The sequence below is a fragment of the Chelonia mydas genome, chromosome 13 (assembly GCF_015237465.2).
Source record: "Chelonia mydas isolate rCheMyd1 chromosome 13, rCheMyd1.pri.v2, whole genome shotgun sequence".
Lineage (NCBI taxonomy): Eukaryota > Metazoa > Chordata > Testudines > Cheloniidae > Chelonia > Chelonia mydas.
Window position 1 is genome coordinate 15,271,403 of NC_051253.2, and position 16,930 is coordinate 15,288,332.

General features: G+C 45.4%; 1 protein-coding gene across 4 annotated transcripts in view; it reads left to right on the forward strand.

Moving 5' to 3' along the window:
* Positions 1-6,395: 6,395 nt before the first annotated feature.
* The window catches only part of NFATC2 (nuclear factor of activated T cells 2), a 133,501-nt gene continuing 122,966 nt past the window's right edge, over positions 6,396-16,930 (forward strand). The window contains exon 1 of one of the 4 annotated variants that reach the window (XM_027822231.3): positions 6,396-6,843. The gene's annotated coding sequence lies outside the window, so the exon portion shown is untranslated. Of the gene's footprint in view, positions 6,844-9,074; positions 9,218-16,930 lie in introns of those variants that run through there. The other 3 variants (XM_043526784.1, XM_037915614.2, XM_043526783.1) reach the window with 3 other exon arrangements.

Consider the following 16,930-nt stretch of genomic DNA (forward strand, 5'->3'; position numbering starts at 1 on the left):
TAGAGGCTTCCATGATTTCCCATGGGAGATTGTGGAATAATCTAGTGTATTACACTGAAAGGAAGAATTTCCTTGTTTCAAAAGCCTCTCTTTCAGGGTCAATGTCGCATCTTTCCCAACTGATCCATAAGGTGCTGATGTAGTTCTAGATCGGGGTGGGCAAACTACAGCCCGAGGGGCCGTCCTACCCGGCCCCTGAGCTCCTGGCCCAGGAGGCTCACCCCCGGCCCTTCCTCCCCTGTTCTCCTCCTCCCAGACCCAGCTCACTGCTCCGCCGGCACAATGTTCTGGGCGACGGAGCAGCGAGCTCCTGGGGGAGCCTGACCCGGTGCTTTGTGCTGCGCGGCGCGGCTGCCTGTCCTGGTGCTTTTGGCTTTTGCTTCTAAATATGGGGGCAGATTTTCAGAAAGCTGAGATCCGATTATGTGCCTAATTTTCATGAGTTGTTACTGCAGCTGTACGTGCAAATCGGGCAATTGCATGCACAAATGAGAAGACAAACAATAAAGGTAACTGTGTGTGCAGACTGTATGCACGGTCATGAGGCTGTTCCGACATAGCTGTGACAGCAGAAGTTCCTAGTATGAAAGCAGCTATACAGGCAAAACTACTCCTGTCCCGATATACAGTAGCTTGTTTCATTCATGGCGCGTGGTTTTACTATACAGGTACAAATCAATTTTGCCAGTAGAGCTGCTTCCACATGAAGCGTGCCTTGCCAGTATGGTATAGCAGTATTCCTATACCGGTAAAGTGCTCCTAGTGTAAACCTGGCCTTCATGTACAAATCAGTGCTTAGGCACTACTAGGTACTTTAGAAATGCCTTAACCAATTTCAGTTTACTATCTGTGCTGCATTGCGTGTGATGGCAGGTTCAGTGAGAATTATTTACTTTGGAAGGATGAAGATCTTTTGTCAGAAATGCCTATTGTTACTGTGAGCCTGAAATACTTTTACAAATGGAAAATGGAGACATCTCCATGAAGACTGTTATGATAAACCCAGAGCAGTTGCTGCAGTGGCTTAAGAGTACATCCTCAGGAAGCCATGATGTCTTAGAGAGCATGAGAAAAAAATGATCTTTCCTTTGTATTGCAAATGTAATGATACAGATCTCGCTGGGTTCTACTGTGGAGTCTTTCCCAGGGAGCAGTTTTGTAAACTCAACCCTGTTTACTCAGCACATTAATTTGGGGGAGGAGGGAAGAACAGGACAAGGTATAACAAACCTTAGTCACACATCTCACCATCCTTCATTGCAAGAGCCAGGCACGCTCCTTTGACTTTGCCTTTTCTAGCACAAATACACAGTAACGTGTATATTTAAAAAAAAATAATAAAAAAAAACACCCTCCAAACTTACCAAAACAAGACACACCCCTACAGGCTTCTCCCTGCGAGGGAGAGGACGCGAGAACAAACAGCAGCTGCCAGGTATTAGTCACATTGCTGAATGCACTGCTGGAAGACCCTCAGACACGAGGGTGATGAGTGTGGTATAAGAACCTCTAGAGAACAGAAAAGAAAATTCTTTACCCAGAAAACAACTGCAAGCAACAATGATCTATACACACAAGGCCACTAGAGCAGGGGTGACCAACATGAGCCTGAGAAGGAGCCAGAATTTGCCAAAGAGCCACAGTAATACATCAGCAGCCCCCCATGAGCTCCCCTCCCCATGCTCCCAGCACCTCCCTCCCACCAGCATCCCCACCAACTCCCTCCCTGCACCTCCCGATCAGCTGTTTCATGGCATGCAGGAGGCTTGAAGGGGGAGTAGGAGGAGCGAGGGCATAGCAGGCTCAGGGAAGGGGTGGAGTGGGGGCAGGGCCTATGGCAGAGCCAGGGGTTGAGCAATGAGCACCCCCCATCACATTGGAAAGTTAGCACCAGAAGCTCCAGCCCAGGAGTTGGTGCCTATACAAGGAGCTGCATATTAACTTCTGAAGGGCCACGTGTGGCTCTGGAGCCACAGGTTGGCCACCCCAATCTAGAGAATAAGATCAAAACATAAATAGATCACACAGAATAGCATGTACAGTGGAACACTCTTACAGAGACATAAACTTCGCACTCTAAGGGTCCATCTACACACACTCATGGACTCCTGGCACAAAGCTCAAGTGAATGGACTTTGGGTGGGGAACCAATATCAGGCTTGTGGGCTGGAATCTTCACCCACCCCACAGGCAGTGAGTGAGGCAGGTCCACAGCCTCTTCATAGTTGTTATTCCAGTTGCTGGAATCCCTTGGGCTAAGACTCACTTGGAAAACAAGTGCAACATTTGTGGCACTGGATTTACCTAAATACAGTCCTAATGGTCAAACCCATCCTTCCCACAGTCTTTCTATGTGCTGAGCTGTACAGAACTTGTGTGAAGCCAAGCTCTGTGGGATGCAGAGTCCCCTTGTGTACCTGCTCCACGATCATCCACCTACTGCATTGACAGCTTCCTTAGTTGCTGCTCAGAGGAGTGAATTTTGCCCTGCAACCACAGTTGCAAGCTGTATCTCACTGCACATTGAAATTATTAGTCTCTTCTGTTTTATGTAGGTCCTTATCCCCGGTATCTGAGTACCTTTCATTCTACTTTACATGGAGTTTCACTATGTCTGAAACATTCTCTGCTCTAAGCGGTGTGGTGGCAGAGATGAGATGAGACAGTTGCTGTGAGAGCCTTCTCCTCTGCAGCTGCTGATCTCTAAAATATCCTTCTTGGACCCTTCTGCCTCTTTTCTGGCTTATTTCAGACTTTACCTGCAAAGCTTCTTTCTCCCTTGCCTATGCTGTACCTTTTTCATTGTTCTCCTTCTCTGCTTAACTTTCCAACAGGGGTTTCAAGATACAGCTTGTAGGGAAGATGTATAAAGTTGTGTTGATTATGATATGTGCTATTACTTGTAAGGCAGGGTGATTTTACACAGCAGTTTATCCCTTACTAGCTAAGATTGATTTCAGTGTAGTTATGAGAGGAGAGTTGCCCTGCTCTCCCAAGAGTGCCTTCTAGTTACATTTCATTGGCTGAAAATATTAATCCCAATTGAAATTAAGGAACAAATTCTGCTCAGGATAATTGTGATCAATAATTTAGTAACACAGGCACAGCTAAGCCACTCTAGCCAAGGTTTTCACAAATGATTAGTGCTTTAGTGCTTCAGGTCAGGGAAGCCCAAATTCAGATGCTTCAAGGGTCTTGTCTTTAAAGCACTCTGCAAATCAGGCCCCCTCTAAGGTGTCCTCTACAATCATAAGTCACTTTGCAAAATTCTGCCCTAGGTTTGCAGATCTCTGGGGATGAGCCATGTTAAGATGGGAAAAGTGGTATTTTTGTGGAGGGGAAAGAATTTGGTCTTGAAGGTGCTGCTCAAAAAAAGAGGGAATATTCTAATGAAGAGGAATAAATAGTTATTGTCTCCTTTCCTACAAAAATAGAATCCCTTAGTGATCCCAAAATTAGAAAGCAAAGGAAAGAGGGAGGTATTTGGCCTTCCTTTGAAAAGGAAGTTGAAAGTAACTATATATATAAAAATCTCTCGTTTCTAGGGAAAGTCTCTACCCCCTCTTCGAGTTTGTACAGTTATATAACATCTGAACTATCCCCTGCTTCTCCATAGTCACTCACAAATCTCTAGTAGCAGAAGCCAGATGGAGAAAAGGTTCCATCAGGAAAGTTTAACTCAGCTGTGGAGTTGGAGCCAATGGAGGACACAATTCTCTCGCTGAACTCTCCAAAAGCCTTGGAAATCTTACAGTTGTGTCAGATGCTGGTGTGGGGAATGCTAGCATTACAGAGACAGCCGCCAGCCCTGCTCTTCTGCTTTTTTTTTTTTTTTTTTATTTTTCACTGAGTTTAATTTTGGTAGCAGGATTCAGCATTTTTAAGTTGGAAAAAACTGGTACAAGGAGATATTTTAGGAAAACTCCGTCTTGTGAACAAGCTGGAACCCATCAACCTGAGCTATTAAAAGAAAGACATTTGTATTTTTAGACTGTCCAGCCTGCGGAAGCCAACCTGTGTGCCATAACCACTGAGCTGTGACTGCTCCCCAGATTATTATGCAGTGTGTGGTCAAGGATGAGGCGTACCTTTCCACCAGGGCAGCAGCCCATTCTCCACTCACTCTGGGATACCCTCTGGCAGGCCATTCACTCCTGCCCTCATACACCCCAGCTGTTCTTCTCTCTCTGGTCACACGTACCTCACTGCTCCCCTCTGATCCCCTTCCCACCCCCTCCTCCAGCTGGTCACTTTCATCAACCTCTTACCCTCACCTCAATACTAATTATAGACACTCACCTCCTCTCTGCTGAGATGTCTCATTGCTAGTAATGGTGGGATCCAACCCGAAGTGCTAGGAAGAGAGTTGGGGTTTGGGTTTAAGGCAATAACGTTGCCCTTCTTGGAAGACAGAGCACAGTTATTATCAGCTCGCATACAAGGAAATAAAAATCAAAGCACACAAACAAAAAGGGCCGACACACCAGTATTTAATTCAAGGGGCAATGAATGTGATGAGTGGATCAAGCACTGACTTCACTTGGAAAACAAGAGTTTGTCTTGAAGCTTCGTGTTAAGCATTCTAAGAAAAACACAACTAAAAAAAAATCCATTAAGAGGAGCAGAAACTAATCTTAGGGAAAATGGGGTCAATAGGGAAATATAATGTGATGCTGAGACAAGTATTTGTTGCTAGGAGTACTTTGATGGCCGCATATGCCCTGCCCAAATGATGAAGTAGATACTAACATTTTTGAGAAGGATCTGTGCTCATAAAACAGTTTTACTTCATTCTGTCTAGAATTATCAAGTTGGTGTGGGACAACAAATCTGGATGCCATTTTGTTTCTTCATGGCTTCCCTGAGAACAGTGTTTCCCTCCTTCTCCTTCAGTCCTTTATTAAAACAGTGATCGTTTCAGTGGCTAGGTTCATAGTTGCATTCAGGGCACTGAGTAAGTGACTTGAAACTGAGCACATGACAAGCTTAAAAAAATGAATGTGTGGAGAATTGAAGGAATCAATGGGAAGTCCCCAGGTGTTCCGTGTGGGGACACAGCCTTAATCCTCAAGCAACTGCAGAACATACAGTATCGGCCTTCTGAATCTCTGATTCTATAAACTTGGTGCACCTTAATTGAATGAAGTTAAGATGGATTCCCCAATGGTGGCCCAGACTCTCTGCCTCTCATGCTCACTGCTAGGTGCTTTGAGAGTTCAGTGGAAGTCCGTAGGTTACATAACAGACACTAATGGGGCTGAGGAAGGTACCATGTATTTCCGCCTGAGTGGGTCCAAAAATGACAAAGGCTAGGAAAGTGAGGTGCACTTGTTTCCCTGGCCTGCCGGCAGTTGCTAGCCTGCAAGACAACAAACTAGAGCAGCAGAAAGTTTGATTGTGACACCTCCTTCGAGTCGATGTGGGACTGAGAGAGTGAAAAATGGAAATGTCCCGCCGGTGCCAGCCAGCCCTCCAGGCAAGTGAAGTCCAAGTCCATCTGCAAAGAAAGTGACTCACTCTCTATTGCTACCCACGATTCTATCTGACCTCGGCAGCAACTTGTATTTAATGTACATTTCACTGCTTGATTGGATTAGAGACAAACACCGGGGGAGGGTGGCAACGTGCACATTAAGCACTTTTGATTTCTGAACTCTTGATCTCTTATGGGAAAAAAATGCCATCTGAGTGCAGGCTCTAATTCCCATTAAAGAACCCAGGGAAGCCTGTTAATATAACAGTGAAAACTATACATTGTAAGCCACCAACAAGGTCACGACATCTTGGGCTTTATTTTCCTGTTTTCTTTTACTTTATTTTCCTGTTTATACATAGTCCGTGTAAACACACAGGGGTTGTCTTGGTTTCAGAGGCTTCCTTGGCTATTTCATTCTTGCTAAGATCCCGTGTATCAATGGAAATCCATGGGGCTGCTCCCCCCCCCCCGCCCACACACACACACAGACACAGATCTAAAAATAGAGACAGAGAGAGATTTGTGAAATGACACTAGCCATATTTATTGACTGAAGGATCGAGCCAGTGCCAATGAGGAGCTAAAGCCTGTGCCAATAACAAGATGGATATTATTAGGGCGCTGGCAAATTTCAAGGACTTTAAATGAGAGACGGGAAGTTGAGTTTTCTGAATGTTTTTATGGAAAAGGTAAAAAAGCAGCAGCTTAAGCTTCTCGGCTGGGAAGAGAGAAAGCTGCACAGAAGCCCCGTTGCTTTGAAAGCTTTTGCAGTGCCTGCAAGTTTTGTTTAAAAACACACACACTGGGATTTGTAACATCACCCATATTCCTCTCTCGCTCTGTAACTTTCGGCTCAACAATTAAGTGCTTGTGCTGCAGACTGAGAAAAGCCACAGAGCTGCCTTGGCCCGGAGCTGGGAGACGTCATGGATTCCTGAGTGTGAAGTTTGCAGGAAAGCCCTCAGTTTGGGAGATGGAGGCGATCCAGGGGTTTCCATGGCACTGGGATAAACAGGAGGAAACAGTGAGGGAATCCCGTTATTTTACAGCATTCAAAGACTATAAACACTCGGAGCAGGGAAGGAAGTGGCCTTTCCCTCTCTAGTAACCCACATCTCAGAGCAGAGAACTGACTTCACTTCAGGAACACACTCAGCCCGATTCGGATCCCGCTTTGCACCCCCAAAGCCACCAAGGGGAGGCAAGCAACGGGGGTTGCCTCTCTTCGGGCAGCCTGGGTTGAATATGGTTTAAAGAAGATTTTTTTCCCCACTGCCACTGAGTAATTTTTAAAAAATTCCTAATGCAGAGAGAAGCTGCCTGCAGGCTGGTACATTACCACCACATCATGAGGTCTATGGATCAAGGTAGGGTCCTCACAATTCTATGCTCTCTCTCGCGCGCTCTCTATGCTCCTTCAGATACTTCTTTGTAGATCTTTCCTAAGGGCCAGCTGCAATGTTCAATGTTTGTGTGTTTCTGCTCCAATAAGCTCAGCTCAAGGATCTCAAGGTAGGAAGTTTTCCACTGCTAGAACCTCGCCTGTGGAAGGTACAGAAACTTTCAGGCTTGGTTTGAAGAGCTCCGGGACGGGCGGTCAAAATTTGTCTAAACAGATCTCCTGTAAAACTCAGCCAGGGGGACTTTCATCATCAGAGAAGTCTTGCTTACTAACCCCTTGTGTGATTAACCCTTCATTTACCTCTTACAGGCTGGGGTTTCCATGGTTTATGTGCAATTTTTTAAAGTAACAAAATAGTTCTTGGGCTGGTTCATGTTTGATGTTGCGGTAATCTCCAATAACCAAGCGGACAGGTAATCCTTCATTTGTCTTTCCTTTCCCTTTCATTTTTCTATATGCCTCCCCTCGGGTTTCCAGTGTGATGCGCACCGTGTTATCATTTGGTTTAAGTATCGTGTACGCCCAACCTAGAATTTACCTTAGAGCTGATTGAATGCACTCGGCTCTGTTTATTTCCCGTTGGCGCAGGGGGCAGCCTCTGGGCGACTGGGAGTTGGGATCGCCTCTGAACTGCACGGTCCCTGGGACCTTTTTGCTAACGCGTGCGCCCGGAGGGTGGCTTTAAAAACCACAAGCCCACCTCGGAGCAGGGAAAGCGGCGCGGGGGAGGGTTCCCCAGGGGGAGCGAAGGAAGGGTTAAGGGAGCCGTGTGGGGGAGGAGCCTGCTTGGTGTCATGAAGATGGGATTTGCGCTCGGCGTGGCCGGGCTGTGGGAGAAGAAAACTGCAATTTCACCGAGCCCAGCTGAGATTTTTTTCCTCTCGCTTCACAAAAGAGCCCGGAGCCTTTGAACGTGCCAAGCTCTACCGGGGCTCGGAGGCGTGGGACAGCCTGGCTGTGTAGATTGCAGAAAGGTTGAATCCGCGTCTCTTCCTCCCCCCAGGGGAACCGCAGGGCTAGGCTGTAATTATCCGTGCGGGACAGGGGAGAGGGGGCGGGGACCGGGCAATAGGCACAGGCGCTGGCGTGGCTTGAGCCTAGCAGCTGTTTAGAGGACACAGAGCTCTCTAGAAAAGATCGTCCCTCCTTTTTGCAACTACTAGCCGTCTGATTCAATACAAACGGCGCTCAGGGCTTTCCCAGCTCAGGGAGAGCCTCTCTGGTGAGTCTCCTGTGTACGTGTGTATGGGAGAGCAAAGGAGGGTGTGAGTAATCCGGATTAGATAGAAACACTCGCATGCGGAGCGGTAGCCGCTGAAGCGGTAACGTGTTGGCAGGAAAACCAGCGGAGAGGAGCAGACCCTGTGTGAAGGGCCCGGTCTAGGAAAGTTAACTGCTGTCTCGCCCAAGGAAGCACCCAGCTCTGGAAATGAAGCATGTTAGTTTCACAGAGACTCATGTCTCTGGGCCCGATCGTGACTTGTCGCGGTAACCGAGTTCGTGAGGGGCTAAGGAACTAGCTGCTCAATATAAACTAGCGCCAGGTGATTGATCTAGTCTGAACGTCACGAAATTCCCCCCGATTCCTGCCGTGGAAGTGCCTCAAACCCCTCTCAAGCCGTGGCCCGCTTGCTGCAAAAATCCCCACTGCTTGGCAGAGGCCGACCAGTGGACACGGTTGTATTTGGGTGGCTCCTTTCTGTGCTCGGCTTCGCAAAGCAGCCGGCGGCACACGAGGGCCGCGGGCGAGTCTCCCGATGAAAGCCGAGTGTGGGCGCACCCCGTGGAAACCTGCGCCCAGGAGAAAGGAACCGGTCTCGAGCGCGGATTGGGTGGCTCGGTTTAGATGGCCCCGTGCGCTGGTGACGAAAGCAGCCACTCTGGGGCGGGAGGAGGGGGGCGCTCTTTGCCATTGACTAGACCCACTGTCAAGTCCAGCCGCCATCCCTTCTGGGGCGGCGCGGATCCGTCCTTCGGAGCCGCCTCTCCCCTCCTCCCGGAGAGGCGCTGGCCGCGCTGGCGGAGGGGGGTGACTCACAGAGGCGCCGTGGCCTGGCCCACCAGCAGGAGAGCGACGCGGGCTCGGCGCGGAGCCGGGCGAGGGGGGACGCGCGGCACAGGCAGGGCGGAGGAGTCTGAGCGTGGAGCAGAGGGCGAGCCCCTCCCCCGCTCCCTGTCAAAGGGGGTGGGGGTTTTAAGTGCGGGAGGGAGACTGGAGGCCCGCAAACGGCTCCGCTCCCCCTTCTCAAAGGCAAACACGTTGCTGCTTAAATGCTCCGATGCCGACGTATTTTGTCCGTGATCGCTGTTTGCTTTCATCTGTTCCCAGCCTGAGAGCAGTAAGTACGGCCAGCTCGAAGGACGGGTGTGGGAACGCCAGCCGAAGCGGTGCCAGCTGGGGGGCACGGTAGCAAAGGGTTTTCTTTGGAGGCTTATTGCTGGTGCCTGTTTTTGGTTTGTTTGTTTGTTTGTTTTTTAAAGCAGATGTGATGGCCCAGAAGACACCTGCTAAAACACGCTCATGAACACACTCGCCCTGAGCCAAAATTCACTGAAGTCCCTGCAAAGACTCCTATTGACTTCACTGGGCTTTGGAGCAGGCCCTCCCTGCCCCTTTTCCAACTGTACGCACAACCCATACTTTCTCCAGCTATAAGTACCTACAGGGCCCTTCCCCTTCTCCTACGCAGCCCTGTTGCCCTTACTTCACCCCTAAATGTATCTCTACCTCTCCTTTTCCCCATCTGCTTTCCAACATGCTAATTTGCTGCAAATATAAAAGAAGAGGGGGAAACGGAAGGTTTCTTCTTGCTCCTTTGTCTGTTGGCAGGTCACATTGCCACTGCTTTGGGAAATCAGCTCCTGTGCCCACGTATCTAACAGCCACCTGAGGCACTTGGATGGCAGCAAGCAAGTTCCCTTGCATTAGTATGCATCTCTTGTAATTTCTCAAGGCTGTCAAAAATCCCAGAGGAAATTCTCTTCTCTCTTCAGCTTTGAGCTGGAAGTTGTCCATGGAAAGCCGGCAATGAAATTAAAGTTTGGGGTTTTCAGATTAAACATGGGAACCTCAGTAAACAAAGCAGCAATGTAGTGTATTTACACTACTTACCCTCAGCTGCTCAAGGAGAGATTAAATCTTGGGTCCAACCCCTGCACTCTTCATGCAGACAAAACTCTCACTGAAGCCACTCCCAGCACTGGGGCACGAGTAGGTGGGAGGAGAGAAGAGGGGAGGCTGATGTTTGGTTGATTCATCCCTGATGTTGTAATCCTGCTGTCCATCAACTCCATAGAGTAGTAGCCCAAAGGGAGAAGAGCAGCACTAAGCCACAGTAATGACACATTTCAGAGTGGTAGCCATGTTAGTCTGTATCAGCAAAAACAACTAGGAGTCCTTATGGCACCTTAGAGACAAACAAATTTATTTGGGCATAAGCTTTCATGGGCTAAAACCCACTTCATCAGATACATCTGATGAAGTGGGTTTTAGGGTATTTTGCACCATGTCATTACTAACAAATTTATTTGGGCATAAGCTTTCATGGGCTAAAACCCACTTCATCAGATGCATCTGATGAAGTGGGTTTTAGCCCATGAAAGCTTATGCCCAAATAAATTTGTTAGTAATGACATGGTACAAAATATAAGGAATCTGTGATGCATGAGTCTTTCTATCATGTTACCATAATGCCACAAAATAAGGGTTTGTAAAAGCTAGGTCTGGGTGCAGCCCCCTGTTTGTTCACAGAGTAGGTACAGAATGGTCAATGAAAGTATTACCTCACTCGTGAACCAGCTCTATGGGTGAGAAGATACTTCAGCGTCCTCACTCTTTTGATCCGTGCTTGGCCTCTGTTGTGAATGGCAACAAGGATGCCAGTCACGGTAGTGGTTTTTCACGAGTAGCCATCAGTCCAGTAGGGATTGGTCTGAGATCACCAAGCCTATTTCACAGACAAGGCCAAACAACCATAAAATGTTAAGGACTTTCAGTTACTGGGCTGCATTGAAGCCATGACAATTCCAAACTTCCCAAAACATCCATCCTTACAAATCTTACACAACACTGGTTGGTAGCCCTATATGTTTGAAATGGGATTCACCCTTCTTTTTGTGGTTATGCCCTAAGGAGAAGCGCTGCCAGGAGACTGACCTGGAGCTGAATGTCCTCAAATAGTCATTCATTTTCAAAGTCTTTCCTATGGCAAAGAAATCCCATTCACAGATGTGGACACGAAGCTGCCATAACCAGAAGATTCTTTTTATATGCTTCACTCTTGGAATGGGCCAGGGATAATAATGTCTTAGACCTTTTTTTCCACTATTGGTCTTTTTTTTTTTACTATGATATGTACATTCCATTGGTTTGCAGAGCAAACTGTAGAATTTAATGGGAACGTGGACATTATGAGCAATTTTTCCATTGGCTTTTCTTGCCAAACCACTTTGAGTCTGAAATTGGGGGGTAATATCTGACTCAAGCTGTCCCCAAAAATGAGTGCTTGTGCTTGTTTCAAAAGAACTTACTAGGAATAACATTCTTTCCCCCCTTTTCTTCTCTTTATTGAAAAACAAACAAACCCCAAACTAGTCATTTGGAGTCAGGACCCAAAGAGCTCACTTTTAAGAGCTTGGATGAAATCCACTTGTAACTTTTAGGCTCCTAATGCATGCCACAGACACCACTGGAACTGCCAGTTGTGTTTTGTTTTTGTTTTAAGATGATATGTAAGTGCCATATCTTTTATATGTTCCTTCTCTACCTTTAATTTTTGTTTGTTTGTTTGTTTTAAGAAAAAGGTTCACATGTATATTGCTGGTCCAGTATTTTTTTCCTCCTCAAATAAATATAAACTAAAGCTAACCTGGCCTACATAAAAATTAATATAATCAAAACCTCTTTCAGAAAATTGTCTAAAATTTGCTTGAGCTTGGTATATATTTTGATCAGTTGCATTTTTCTGAGAAGACACATGGTTTGATACAACCCATGATAGTGTGTAAAGTTCTGGCATAACACTGACTAGGCCTGGCAGAATTCAATTTTTATTTTTTAAATAATTTTGATGGTTAATGTCAGTGTTTATTTTTAAGCATTTTATTTTTATCAATTTCAGTTTTCATGGTTTGGGGAAATTATGGTGCAGGTCAAGCACTAGGGGGCTCAGACCGGGACAGGATCCCTGGGGTGCAGCCTGGGACTCTGGGACCGCTGTGCCCCCTTAACTCTCCAGCCTGGGCTGTCTCTGACAATGCTTTGCTGCTAGTGACAAGCAGCAAACCCCTCCAGGCACTGTTATCACTCAGCACAACTGCATGTGGAGCCCCACACCCAGCTAGATTGCATGAATGCTCCCAGAGCCACTCATGAATCACACAGAGAAAGGCACAAGCCATATCCCCCAGCTCTCCACCTTGTACCTCAGGAATATACCATCTTGCACTGTTTAAGACCCCTTCTTGAGCAATGCAAGTTTCATCAATGGAAAGTGGACATACACTAGCCACAGTTGCCAAATTTCACACAGTAAATAAGCACCCTGACTTTCACAATAAGCCAAAAATCAAGCTAATCCCATTTCAAAACAAGGCCAAAACAAGCCAATTCCTAAGAACCCCAACACTCTATGTGACTAGATCCCACCGTGTGCAGTCTGGGACTGTGGTGGGCCTGCTGTGCACCCCTGACTCTCTCCCCCCCTTACCCCTGCTTGCCCCACCCTTGCCCGTGCTTGCCGGGAGCCAATCAAAAAAAAAGAAGCAACAAGCTACAAGCCAAAAACTAGCCAACAAGCAACTCACAAGCCAGTTAAGCCCAAAACAAGCCCAATTTCTGCATTTTTCCATGGCTTTGGCATGTCTGACACCAGTCTTACCAAACACTTCAGGCAAACTCAGTGGTAAAGATAAATAGTAAAACAAGTTTATTGATTACAAAAGATAGATTTTAAGTGATAAGCAAAAAGTCAGAGCAAAAGAAAATATAAGCATGCAGTCTAAACCTTAACTCTTATCACACTAGACCGATTTAGATTAAGCAATGTTCTCACCTCATTGGATCTTACAGTCCTTAATATACACGTCTGTCTCTTAAACCTGGACCAGTCTCCTCTGTTGAAATCATCAGTCTTCTCAGCGTCCTTGTTGCTTGCAGCATAGGTGGGCGGAGGAGAAAAGGCCAAGCATGTGGCCGCTGTGTTCTGTTTTATGCCCTTAGTCCATGTGCTGGAGAATACGAGTCCAGGCAAGTCTGGTGGGCATTGCTGAGTCACCAGGCAAGATTGAGCGATTCCCCTGGTATAGCCTTGTGCAAGTGAGTCATTGAATTGTAACTTCCTTGCTGAACAATGGCTGTTGATGGTTGTTTTGACATCCACCCAGGGTTTGGCTATCCCCCTGGTTATTGGGGAGTTAGTATCTGGGCACTTCCCAAATCCACAGCATATTTTAGTGACAATCATATAATACAATTCTCATAACTTCATATGCATTAATGATATACATATTTAGAGGCAACAGTGGGTTTCAGTGGATCATAACCTTTCCAATGATACCTCACATGGCATGCTTTATCTGAAATATCACAATTATATACAAATGATGAATATGGCAGTTTTGGGGTGCTCCCCTGAGGTACAGTGTCACACAGACAATAATTATTTAATGACCACATAACGCTGCCCGCAGTGACTCAAGAGCATGAGAACCAACCTCAGGACAGACTGTTAGGAACCAGGGCACAAACCCAAAATTGGTTGTGAGGTCTGTACTTACATTTCACCAACCAATTGTCAAGTGTAAACTCCTCAAGCACTATAACAATCTTAACATGGGGTCATAGACAGTCCCCTCCAGTACTCTGAGTTATGTCACCCTCCAGGTAAGCATGCCTTCGTGATAGCTGGTCCCTTACACCAAGAATCACAGCAATATTCAGGTTACTCCCAGTTCCAAAGGGCCAGTCTAAAGTCAATTTCACTTTAGATCTCACTCCAAAGACAACACTTGTAGCCAATCCTATAATAAGCTCTCAAACAATTTATTAACTAAGAAAAGGAAATGAAAGTTATTTACAAGGTTGAAGCAGGTAAACATAGAAACACAAATGTGTTACAGTCTTAAGTTTCAAAAGATAATAGAAGCTTCTATAATCAGCAATCACTATATGTCCTTGAGGGCTAACCCAGGCTGAGCAGCTGGGGATCTCTTGCTTATGCCTAGAAACACCTTGCTCTCCAGAGTCCAAGCAGTATAATCAGTTCCTTCTTGTTAGGAGTTTTATTCTCTTCATCCCACAAGCTTTTGGTTGCAAAGCTCAGCTGATGGGACAAGTCCCTTGCATGACTCATCTTCACAGGGAGGAAGCAGAATAACACCAAAAGTATTTTGTCCATTTATCGATGGCACATAGGAAAATTCCAGTTGCAACGTTCCACAATTGTCCATATGGTATCAATGGACCTTTCTTTTTGGGAAGGGAGTAACACCTCCTGTTGGAGTTCAGCACTTTCACTAGTTAATGTCTCTCTCATGTCTGGTGATTTACATAGTCAGAGAGACTCCCAATACAACTGCTCAAATATTACCTTACAGTATGGGATACAGATGTTACGAGTGAGATTAATGCATGCAACAACTCACAAGCAGTCAATAAAGTCTAATGTCTAAACCCTAAACACATTCTTATCATTCGAATACCTATTTTAACAATACTAACACACAGATGAACCAAACTGATGCCAGCTGCGTATTTGTCAGTGTTCAGTTGACACATGGGGATGTTGGCACAAACTGGCACCTGGTCTGCTAGCATCACAGATAGTAGATGCTGAGATTCAGAAAGTTAAAGCTTTATAACTGTTAAAATACAATTTGTCAAATCACATGTCAAAATATACAAAGTAAACATTCTTAAATCAAACTCTTATACGTTCTCAAGTAGCATTTTTCTTATCAATGGAAATATTTTTCATCAGTTTGTGTGTGAAATTGATATTTGCTGACATTTACTGTTTAAAAAAAAACCTAATCCTTCCAAGCCTAGATATGAGGTGAAAATTGAACATGATGCCACAGTGAGTAATAAACTTGGATCTGGATAAGGCTTTCAAATTGAAAAATATTTTCATTATCATTTTAATATCAGTTTCTATGACATTAGAAAATCTGTTTTTACTGCTGTTTCTTCCCTTTATTTATAGAGTCCTGGTCCTGTTGTACATAGGTAGTTGAGTACCAAATACTTTTCCAAGTTTATTAGAATAAAGCCCTTCCAAAGTCAAGCACTGATCGAGCTATGTGGAAAATTCACCAGTTCCCCAAAATGGCAGTATGCACACTGTGTATTTCCAGTCATGTTCCATGTAGAGGTTGCTATAGGCATAAATGGCTACAATTTCTATTAACCCTGAAAGGACAGATCTTGCTTTAAGATCTCAATGCACCTCTCTGGCTCATGAAAATGGCTTTCACAAAAATGTGAGGCAACTCTAAGTCAGAGGTTCTCAGTCTGAGAGTTATGAACCCCAGCTGGATCACGACCAGATGTCAGGGATCAGGACTACCCTGCTCTTCCAATGTTGGTAAATGAGAATGAGTCCCATCTAAATTAGTGGAGGATCCTCATATCGACAAGGTGGTCTGCTATGGAAAGATTGAGATCCACTACAACAAACTCATCCATTTATGGTGTTTGGACATTGTGTTCTACAGTTTGGTCTTTGTCTTCATAAATCACTGCAGCTCTAGGTAGAAAATGAATATTGGGAAGTATTTGTCACACTGTATTAGAAGACGAGGCTGGTTTAAAGTTATTCAGGGGCTGCTAGATGCTGTCTTGGAGTATGTATATTCAACTGAAGATTCCACAGGCTATTCAAGTATTCGAGTTTTATCCTGCATATGTCTGCATTGATAATTATTAACAACAGGCTGTAGGCAGTATTTTGTAAGATATGTAGCCACAACAGCAGAAACTTAAAACAATTTCTGACATTTTATTCCCTCTGATGGCTTGAGACTACCTTTGGTGAAAGTTAGAAATGGGTCTGAATCAAAATCCCTCAGCCTTTGGAGGTGCTCAGAAGCCAAAGCAATAATCTGACCCGAATTTTGCAGCTAGCAGTTATTTCTATCATGATCTCAACTAGGTTGGTGGAGCCAAACATTCCTGGTATTTGGGCAAGAGCTCAGATCCATATTTAGTGGATTGGGACTATCTCTAGCAAAAACAATATGTTGTTGGGTAGAATGCAGCCTGCATAGTTACAGAATGTATCCACTGTTTCTTTAATATGGAATTGCAGCCTGTGAAGCCTACTAGTCCCAGAAGGTGATATTCCATCTTTGTCCTATGAGATCTATAGTCACTCTGTGGGCTGCAGCTCTGTGAGCAGCTGGAATCTAACCCATTTTTATACATGTTAGGCATAGGTGTCAGGTTCCTGGAAAGTTGCCAATATAGTCTCCAGGTGGACAAAGTTTGGACACCTCTGATCAGAGCTAATCCATGCATTTATCCAGCACTTTCTCATAGCATCTTAGAAATGAAGGACTGGAAGGGCCCTTGTGAGGTCATCAAGTCCAGCCCCCTGTGCTGAGGCAGGACCAAATAAAACTCTTAGACCCATTCCTGACAGGTGTTTGTCCAATCTGTTCTTAAAAACCTCCAATGACGGGGATTCCACAATCTCCCTTGGAACCCAGTTCCTGAACTTTACTCTTATAGTTAGAAAGTTTTCCCAATATTTAACTTAAATCTCCCTTGCTGCAGATTAAGCCCATTACTTCTTGTTCTACCTTGAGTGGATATGGAGAACAATTGACCACCATCCTCTTTATAACAGCCCTTAATGTATTTGAACACTGTTATCAAGTCCCCACTCAGTCTTCTTTTCTCAAGTCTAAACATACCCAGTTTTTTAACCTTTCCTTGTAGGTCAGGTTTTATAAACCTTTTATGAGTGGCATGCTGTTGCATTTTTAGTTAGACATACAATTCTATACGTGCATGCAAATTGGCATCCTCCATGTGGCGTGACCTCACACGT